This window comes from Notamacropus eugenii, chromosome 3 (assembly GCF_028372415.1).
Source record: "Notamacropus eugenii isolate mMacEug1 chromosome 3, mMacEug1.pri_v2, whole genome shotgun sequence".
Lineage (NCBI taxonomy): Eukaryota > Metazoa > Chordata > Mammalia > Diprotodontia > Macropodidae > Notamacropus > Notamacropus eugenii.
The window spans coordinates 144071773-144083173 of NC_092874.1; positions in this window are offsets into that span (position 1 = coordinate 144071773).

Here is an 11401-nt window from a genome sequence, read left to right on the forward strand (position 1 = left end):
GAGTCTGATTTTCGAAGAGCTAGAGGAACTGGAGACCAAATTGCCAACATTCACTGAATTATGGAGAAAACAAGGCATTCCTGGGGGAAAAAAAATCTGCTTTTGCTTCATGGACTACACTAAAGCCTTTGACTCTGTGGATTATAACAAAATGTGGCAAGTCCTCAAAGAGATAGGCATACCAGATTATCTTACTTGTCTCCTGAGGAACCTGTATGTGGGCCAGGAAGCAATAATTGAAACCAAGCATGGAAAAATAAATTGGTTTAAGATTGGATAAGGAGAACAACAAGGTTGCACATTGTTACTTTATTTATTTAATGTAAATGCAGAGTGCATCGTACAAAAAGTCAGACTGGATGAATTAAAAACAAAAACTTAAGGTTGCCAGGAGAAAGATCAACAGTCTCACATATGCAGATGATACCACACTGATGGCAGAAAGTGAAGAAGAATTAAGAAGCTTCTTGTAAAAAGAAAATAAAAGTTGGCTTGAAACAACACACACACACACACACACACACACACACACAGAAAAATTAAGATCTTGGCAACTGGTCCAATCACTTTCTGGCAAATAGTGGGAGAATAAAGACAAGCAATGCCAGATTTTATATATTTGGGCTCACAAATCACCATAGATGATGACTTCAGTCATGAAATTAAAATAAGCTTGCTCTTTGGGAGGAAAGCTATGGCAAATTTGGAGAGCATACTAAAACGCAGAGACATCACCATTTTAAAAAATGAAAATCAGTCCTTGCTTTCAAGCAGCTTATCTTTCATATAATTAATAATGGATTGTTTATAAATTATGAAAAAAAATTGTGGACATAATTTTTTATAAATTTGTATAAATGACATTTATACCAACCCCATAAGGAAGCTGGGTATATTAGAAACCCTGTTTTACAGATGAGAAAAGATCTGTGTAGTTGAGGCTATGATTTTTCCAGTAGCAATATATAGCTATGAGAGTAGGACTATAAGGAAAGCTGAGCACTGCAGAACTGATGCTTTCAAATTGTGATGCTAGAGAAGACTTCTAAGAATCCCTTGGATAGTAAGGAGGTCAAATCAGTCAATACTTAAAGAAATTAATTCAAACTATTGACTGGCAGGTCAAATACTGAAGCTGAACCCTAAATACTTGGGCCACATAATCAGAAGACAGGATTCGTTGGAAAACAACCTTACACTGGGAAAAACTGAAGGAAAAAAGAAAAGAGGACAGCAGAGGATGATGGATAGACATTGTCATGGAAAAAAGAAACATGAAATGGACAGACTGAGAGATAGTGAAGAGTCTTGAATACTATGGTCCATGATGTTAGAAAGAGTCAGGCAGAATGACTCAGCAATAACAACACAACAGCAACAGCAAGAACAACAAAAAGATTAAATTATTTATATTGCTAAAGGGAAGATGATATTTGTAACTCCCAAGAACTTTATGATTATTACAGGAGTTACAAGGAGTCTACACAGACCAAATTCTCAAGTAAACTCATATAGTGAGTTTACTATGACAGGATGTAAAAAATAAAATTAAAAAGTTGGGAAAAAGGGGTGTACTGGGAAATGATAGAAAGGAGAGGTAGAATGGGGTAAAATGTCTCACTGGAAAGAGGCATGAAATGGATTTTACAGTGAATTGAAAATGCAGGGGTGGGAGGTGAGTAGTGGACAATGATTGTACCTTACTCTCATCAGAATTGACTCAGACAGGGCACAACATATGCAGGCAGCTGGATATAGAAATCTACTTTACCCTATAGGAAAATAAAAAAAGGATTACAATAAGAGAAAAGTTGAGAGTTGAAAGAAGGGAAAGCAGATTGGAGAGAGTAAACAAAGGGAGAGAGAGAGAGAGAGAGAGAGAGCATTCTTAATACTATGTTGAGATCTCAGTATACTACTACATCCATGACATTTCTCTGATCGAGCTAATTCATTGAAGTGAGGGGGAAAAGGAATGAAGTTGCCTGTCCTCACGTATGAGTTTTTTTAATTAAAATAATTAGTTTATTAGCTATTAATAAAATTCAGCAAATGAAACTTACAAAAAGTATGCATAAAACTATAACACTTAATGCATATACAATTAAATAAATTAAGTCACAAAGTAGAAAATTGCATTTTTCTTCTGTGTCTTTGGTGAGATCTGCCTGAAGATCCAGTATCTCTGATCTCTGGGTTTTGTTTCCTTCCTTCCTTCCTTTCTTCCTTCCTTCCTTCCTTCCTTCCTTCCTTCCTTCCTTCCTTCCTTCCTTCCTTCCTTCCTTCCTTCCTTCCTTCCTTCCTTCCATCTCTTCCTTATTTCTTTCTTCAATCTCATCTTCTCATTCATTTCATTTTTTGCACTTGTAGAAAACCAACTCTTCGTAGAAGACATTGAATTTCTAGCCCTTTTCACAAGTTTTGAGTGCTTTTTTCTCTGATATTCCCAGAAGCATAGCTGTGCTGGACTCAGGTCTAACTGGTTTGCAAAAGCCAATTGTTAAAATTTCTAGTGAGAGCATTTATACTAAAAAGTCACACTTACTACAATACCATTTTTTGATTATCTAGATTTAAGAATTGGCCAGTAATGCACAATAAATTTATGAGTCTAAATGCAGACATTATCCCCCTCCAAGAAATCCCAGTTGTTAAATATTTACCAGCACACCCTTTATTTCTCTTTAAACATTTCTTAAGCACAGCAGGAGTGCATTTGAAGGCTCAGAGAATGAACACATGACTAGCTTGGAGACCTGCTAAGAATATCAATATTAATAACAATAATACCTAAATTTATATACAAATTTAATGTTTGAAAAATGTTTTATATCCATTACATCATTTGAGCCACAAAACAATACATACCAGAATACACTCAGTGAGGAAAAAGAGCAAATGTACTCCCTCCTTTATTGACTATTCCTCCACATCTTCTCTTCCTTAAGACTCACTCCATCTATCTGTAACAAGGTATTCAGATTCTTGCCATAACCATCTGCCTATCTCCTAGTCATTGTTCTTCCTTTCTACATAAGATCAATATCTGGCTCCAAATTTTATTGTCCCTTCCGACCTCCTGATTTCTATTTAGATAGTTCAATAGACATACTGGAAACCCCACTTGCACCAGACTTCCCAGTTCATCAAACATTCTGCTTCACATAACCTACACTTTCACTCTACTTCAGCCATCTAGAGGAATGGTCATGAATCACATCGCAGCAGAACTATGCCTTCATTCCTTCTATAATCATAAATGCTAACACTCCCTTCTTTAATCATAACTCCCTAGGTGTTCATCTCTCCCTCTGTCTCAATCACCCTAAATATGTTCTTCCTTCTCATGGTAATCTCTGGTACCTTCACTATCCCCTATGCTCCCAATATCTCCCCTTTTCTATGATTTCACAATTCTCACATTCTTGAGCTTATGATTCAGTTCATTTATACACAATTCATTATACCTAGACTAACACAGATAAGAACACATTCATTTGTGCCTATAAGTAATTTTAAAAGAACATGTATCTGCTCACCACTTTCCACTCTGTTAAGGCAACTGACATTACGTGAATCTCTGGGATTATCCCCTCCAGCCCTCTGTCTGTCCTCTGCTTCAGAATGTTAAGGATCTCAATGATCTGCTGAAACTCATTGAAATGAAATGACTTCCCTCTTTTCACAGAAGCTCTGAATTGACTCAGAGCAATTCCATGAAGATTTTTTCACATCATATTTCCTTAGAACATGCCCTAAAGTTATGGATACTTAACCACAAATAATCATATCCAAGTATAGAATCTTCGACTTTACAGGTCATCCAGTCCATCCCTGGGGATACTGCCTTGCTTTCTACATACTCCCTAACAACCTCTCAGCTCCTGCTTGAAGACCTCATAGTAAAGGTAAGCAGCTTCATCATTAGAGAATTGCAACAAGAGCTCCATAAGTGCTTGTGGAGTGATTGAACAGCAAATTTAAAAATTCGATATTTTTCTCCAAATCACACCATACATACATTTGTTTTGCCACTATATCACATGCATAAATATATGGTATTATGTGTTCATATTCTGTAAACCTTTAGCTTCATATTTATCTTACTGATGTTCAAGGAAATGATCAGATATCTCTCTGTAGGTGGTAATTTGCATGATGGCAGCTGGCCTTCAATAAAAGTTCACTGCTCTTCTTTCAGATAGGACTTTGACATTTATTCTTGGCAAGATAAATAGTGTTCTAATGTCTTTCATTTTTACATTATTAAAAAAAAAGGCACACAACTCCAGTGGCAACAGCAGCAACCAGCACGAGCATACATAGAAATAACCTGAACTTTTCATAAAGACTTTTAGAGTACTTTAATAGTGTTCTGTGTAACTCAAAATGATTAAATCTAATTATGAATCAATCATTCAATAAACCATCATTAAGTATTTTCAGTGGACCAGGCACTGTTTTATGAAGTATTGGGTATATAAAAAGAGCAAAAAGGTTCCTACCCACAAGGCACATACAATCTAAGGGAGGAGACAACATGCAAACAAATGTAAACAAAGCAATTTATTGACAGGATAAATAGGAAATAATAGAAGAAAGGCACTGGAATTATGAGGGGTTGGGCAAAGCCTCTTGTAGAAGGTGGGGTTTTAATTGAGATTTTAAAAGAAACCCAGGAGATCAATAATCAGAGCACAGGAGGGAAAGGGATAATCAGAGAAAATGACGGGAACAAAGAAATGAAGACTTGAGTCATTCAGAGAAACTAAATCAGAACCAATTAATGTTTTTGAATGAATCACTCAGCAAGGATGTGTACATTGTGATGAGAAAATTGGGGTAAAGGCCTTCATTCAAGACAGTCAATATCATATAAATAAATCAAACTGTCCCCAAGAAATAGGAAAAACAACACCATGAATATGGTTTCTTTTCTCTTCCTTCTCCTCACCAGTGCCTTGGGTTGATCCTGTAAATGTTTCAGAGATAGTCTGAATAGATGATGATGGCTGTGGGTACATAAAAATGATACTCAGTTCGATAAAATCAGAGTTGTAGAAACATCATATGTATAAGAAGAGAAAACCTAGATGTATTCCATAGCATAAGGAAGGCAAAACTCCACAAGTTGTGATCAGGGGTATCTGGAAAAGACAAATCCAGCATGGGGTGCATGTGTATGTGAATATACATGTGTATGTGAATATACATGTTCTCACATAGAGTATCCTATTTAGTTGAGAATTTGTGTATAAATACTCCTATACTCTAGTAACCTCATTAATATAGATATTACCTCTGATGATGAGATTTCTGTTAGCAGAGTTATAGTTGCATCCATTGTGCTGGGTGCATTCTTTTTGTTTTCTGTTGACAACAAATGTCCATTGATGCTTGCTCTCACTACATTACTGATATATCATTATTTTACAGTCATTTATTTCTTTGATGATACTACATACAATCACTTCCTCCAGAATACTTCTTTCTGTGGAGTAATGTGTTGGAGCTGGCGTAGAAAGGACAGAGAGACCTGTTTTTGAAATTGTCAGTGTAATTATTTATACTGCCAAAATGAGCAAAAGGTACTACTCGATTTATTTTTTGTTGATTGTCTAGACTTAAGATAGTAGTAGAAAAATGTTAATAATGCAAATTAAATGTATAAGTATGTCCTATGTTCATTTTTTTTCAGAGAGCCAATTCTTAAACTTTTACCAGCACACTCTACTCCTTTGTAATGGGTTACAAATTGCTTGCACTCAACACCGGTCTTTCCATTGATTTTAGGGTGATCCTTAGCTCTAATCAGCCAGATACAACAGCCATAGAATATTACCAGAAGAATTTTTGGGGGGTTGTTCTGATCATGATTCCAATGGTGAAGGGAGTTACAAGTGAGAAAACCCCTTGTTACCAATGTAGCTCAGCAATCACCAACAACTCGTTGTTTTAGAGTTTTTCTTGGGTGCCTTGAGAGGTTAAGTGACTTGCTCACAGTCACACAGGCAGAGATGGGGAAGCTTCCAGGTTGATTATTGGGACTAAATATGTTAAAATAGTTTTATAATTTTATAAATGAATTAAAAATCCTCTTTCTTAATCACATTTGTAACATTTTCTAAATAGATGGAGTTGTACATTCTGATTAATATACTTTACAGGATCTGGAATGTGGACTGGACATATGATTTCACTGGTGTAGGGAACTACCAGGAGAAGGAACTCCTTCTACCTATTTTGGTTAGCATTTTCTTTATGATTTGTAATCTTTGATTATTTTCTAGAGCACTAATGGGTTAAATGATTTGTCAAGTGTCATAGAGTAAGCTTCAAAGATGAGAGCTGAACCCAAGACTTCCAAGCCAGCTCTCTATTCACTTAGCCACATTGCCTAAATAGCCAATGTTCTCTCTCTACCTTGTGTTTATTTGTGGTTCATGCATAATGCTTGTTGCCCTGATAGAGATAGGATGTAACTATATATAGGATGATAGCTGTAAATGCCGATCCAATGTTGTCTCTCTCCTCTCCTCCACACAGAGCTGAGGAAAAAAAGTAACTGCACAATGTGATTTAGAATCTCTCTATTCCTGAGTCCTTTCTCTTCTGCAAATTTTTTTTTAAGACAAAGCAATATAACCAAACTTTAGGTTTGAAGTTCCCCTGGAGACTTGTTATTCTTTTGCTCCCATTCATTTTATAGCTAACTTGTGGTTTCACTGTGACTTTAATTGGCCAGGGCTCTTAATTATAGTTAGGTGAAGTCATTTAAGTGAAATAACATACATAAACTTTCTTCTTCCCTCAAAAGTGAACAGTTGGGCAAATTCAGATGGACTTTCTTTACCCTTAAAAAGTCCCTATTTCTAATTAAGTGCACCTTTTGGGGTTTGTATTATTTGCTGTGGGGCAAGGCATAAAGAATAAAAGAAAAAAGGCATTCATTTTATTATTTTCTTAGATAGTTAGATTTCTTAGATAGTTAGAAAATTCGATTAATTTTCTACTTTACAAGTAAAATCCATTCCATGACTTGCAATGGGTACTTCTATTTTAACCTATTAGTTTTTTGCTCTTTCCCACAGATACTTATCTCAAAATGAACTTATTTTGATCAATACAACCATAAAAATGAAGACACAATATGAATGAATGAAAAAAGGAATAATGATACTAATAGACTTTATATAATTATTTAAGACTTATAAAGTGTTTTTATACATTTTTACTATTTAATCTATATGACAAACCCTGCAATATTACTGCTAAAAGTGAATCTCTAAGTTTTCAGTTATCAGTAGGAAAATTGGCTTTAGTTCTAATGGAAAGAAGAAATGTATTTATGAAAGTTCAGCTGAATGGTCAATTATAAAGTCTGATATGTCTTAAAGGTGTAGTAAGAGTATGGAATTGCCCCTGGGTTCATCCCTCCTTTCTTTTCCTTCCCTGCCCCTCCTCCTCAGACACCTCTGGGACTCCCAGACCCCTTTCTTCTTTAACTTGCTCTTGATTATGCCATTTAGCGAACAGTGAAAAAAAACAAAACTTGTTAATCCTTAAAAGGCCACATCTAAATGTTGTCATTGATTTGTATATTTGTAATTCAATTACACAAATATTTATTGATCTGCTCAAATATGTAAGTCAATTCAATGCCTACTATGGGGGGCGAGGATACAAAGGTAAATTAGAATGAGCCTCCAAGGTTGTTTATTCTAGTCAACCACTGATCATTTAATGAGCACCTAATATAGGATAGGCATTATGTGAAAGAATCCCTTGCCCATTAGGAGTTTATATTCTACTCTGGGGATAGAGCATATTTATAGATAATTGCTTACAGAATACATACACAATAAATACACAATGATGAGTCAAATTGTTAAGAACTAGGTACCTCAGGACAAATCTCTTGAAGAAGGAGGTGCTTGAGCTGAACTTTAAAGTGGTTCCTAGAGGCATTTGTAAGGAGGGAGAGCATTGCAGATGAGAAGCTATACAAAGGCATTCAAAGACAAAATTGAATGACACATATGGGGAAGAGTAAGTAAATTGAACCTGAGTGAATTGTGAGTTATGTGAGGCTTATAAGTAGTCATCCTGGAAATATCCTTACTGGATCCATATTATAAGTGCTTTAATTGTCAAACAGTAGCTTAAAATTTATTTTAGAGGCAGTGGAGAACGATTCAAGATTCTTAGTCAAAAAAGTTATTGTAGTCATAAAAAAAGGTATGTCATTAGAAGCTATATGAATGATGGATTGTAGAATCAAGAGACAAGATGAATGGATACTAATTGGGAGGCTAGTCAAGATAAAATGTGATGAAGGTCTTGATTGGTTAATGGTGGTGTGAATAGAGAGAGGGGATGGAAAATCAAGACACTAATGTAACTGAATCAAAGGAACTAGACAATAGATTTACTGGGGTGGGGGAGTAGAATTAAAAATCAAAGACGACTTCTAGGATACCAACCTGTGTGGTTAGAAGAATAATACTCTAGCCAACAGAATTTGGTAAGTAACAAGAGGTGAGTCATATGTTCTCTTTAGACCATATTGAGGTGGAAATGTTTAAGGTATATGTAGGTAGAAATAACATTTAGGCAGTTGGAAATGCAGACCTGGATCCAGGAGGGAGATGAATTGTAGATATGTAAATTTGTGAGCAATCTGCTTAGGGATAATTATTAAGTCCATTGTGAGCTCATGAGCTCATCAAGAGAGGGCATGTATGTATGTATGTATGTATGTGTATATATATATATGTATATATATATATATATATACATATATATATACACACATGTATGTATGGTGAGAGAATAAGATAATTGTGTATACCTATACTTAGATGATGAAAAATGGATAATGAACTTGCAAAAGACACAGAGGAGCATCAGTTAAGTAGGTAGGAAAACAAAATGTCAGAACAGTGTCACAAAATTTCTTGTTGATTATCCTTCATGATGACAGAAAATGTTAATTGGGATCATATAGTTTCCCATATTATGCAATGATGACAATCATCAGAACACCAGTTAACAGTTATTGCTGTTGCTGCATCTACTTTAAAACATATTTCATAGGAGGCAAATCATTGGAGGAGGGCTTTTAAGACAGAATCTTCCTATACCTAATCAAATACTGTTTTTATGGTCAACAAATGATAAGTACAGTGGAATCTTATACTTTTGTGCTTTTCAGTCACTTGTATGGTTGTAAAGATATGGCTCATTGTAGAATATTGTTTAAGAAAGCCTATCTAATATCTTCATCAAGGATACATTTTCTGTGCATATATATATATGCATATATATATATTATTCTCATAAAGTTTTTAAAGCGATGAGAATGTAGGCACACAGCTGACAAAATAATTAGCCTAATGTACAGTACAGCTGCAACAATCTCCTGAAAAATGAGTTATAGGAACTCCCCTTTGTACAATAAAATATAAACTTTTTAGTCTGGAATTTAAGGTTCTCCACATTCTTGTTCCAAAATAATGTTCTAGTACTACTTCATTCTCTTTTGATAAAATATCTAAAGGTATAACTTCTCCCTTAAGGAAGAAACTACTTTTACTACTCCAAGTTTTGGTATATGGTTTTGTCATTTTCTTTGAAGAGATTACCTGTTGTGTCCATAATTTATTTGTTGACATATCAGTTCTTGAGAAGGAGATTACTGCCACATAGTTTTATAAAATACATGTTTATGTAATTGAGGGAAAATAAAATGTTGTTTAAAAAAAGCTGTGGTTCAATGAATATAGCAATCTACTGTTTGATAAACCCAAGCAACCCAGCATCTGGGATAAGAATCCACTGTTTGACAAAAATTTCTGGGAAAACTGGATAACAGTGTGGCAGAAACTGGGCATAGACCAATGACTGACACCACACACAAGAATTAAATCCAAATGGATACATGATCTAAGTATAAATATTGATAGTATAAACAAATTAGGGAAGTAATTAATAGTGTATTTGTCAGATTTATGAAGAATAGAAAAAAAATTTGTCCAAACAAGATTTAGAGAACATTATGAAGTGTAAAATGGATAATTTTGATTACATTAAATTGAAAAGTTTTTGCACAAACAAACCCAATGCAACCAAGATTAGGAGGGAAACAGGAAACTAGGAAAGAATTTTGCAGCTGGTGTCCGTGATAAAGGCTTCATTTCTAAAATATATTGAGAACTGAGTCAAATGCACAAAAATATAAGTCATTCTCCAAATGATAAATGGTCAATGGATATGAACAGGGAGTTTTCAGAGGAAGAAGTTAAAGCTATCTATAGTCATATGAAAAAATGCTCTAAATCACCATTGATTAGAGAGATGTAAATCAAAACAGCTCTGAGGTACCATATCATACCTATCAGATTGGCTAACATGACAAAACAGAAAGATGATAAATGTTGGAGAAGATGTGGGAGAGTTGGAACACAAATTCATTGGTGGAGCTGTGAACTGATTCAACCATTATGGAGAACAATTTGGAACTATGCTCAAAGGGCTACAACAATGTGCATATGCTTTGACCCAGCAATATCACTTCAGGGACTGTATCCCAAAGAGATAATAGAAATGGGAAAGGGTCAAACATGTACAAAAATATTTATAGCAGCTCCCTTTTTGGTGGCCAAAAACTGGAAATCAAGGGGATGTCCATCAATTGGGGAATGACTGAATAAGCTGTAGTATATGAATGTAATGGAATAGTATTGTGCTATAAGAAATGATGAACAGGAAGACTTCAGAGAGGCATGGAAAGACTTATATGAACTGATGCTGAGTGAAAGGAGCAGAACCAGGAGAACTTTCTACATAGCAACATCACAGTGTGGAAGGAATTTTTCTGGTAGACTTCTTACTTCATTGCAATGCAAGGACTTAAAAAATTCCCAATGGACTCTTGAGGCAAAATGCCTTCCACATTCAGAGAAAGAACTATGGAATTGGATCGCAGATTGAAGCAGACCATTTTCTATTGTATCGTGTTTTGTTTTATGGTTTCTCCCATTCATTTTAATTCTTCTATGTCGCATGACTAAGTTGAAAATGTATTTAATAGAAATGTATGTGTAGAACCTATATAAGATTGAACACTGTGTCAGAGAGGGGAAAGGGAGGGGAAAAAGTCTAAGATATATGGAAGTGATTGTAGAACACTGAAAATTAATTTTAAAATTTAATAAAAAAATATGGTTAATATTTCTGCTCTTCCACATTTGTCTGTGAGATTTTTCTTCCCTAGTTCATGAGCAGTTTTGTGAACTTGCCATACATAGCTAAGGAATTTTATGTGTTAGAAAATTAGGGGGAGAGGGCAGAGTCAAGATGGCAGAGTAGAAAGAGGGAATCCCAGGAGCTCTCCCCACAA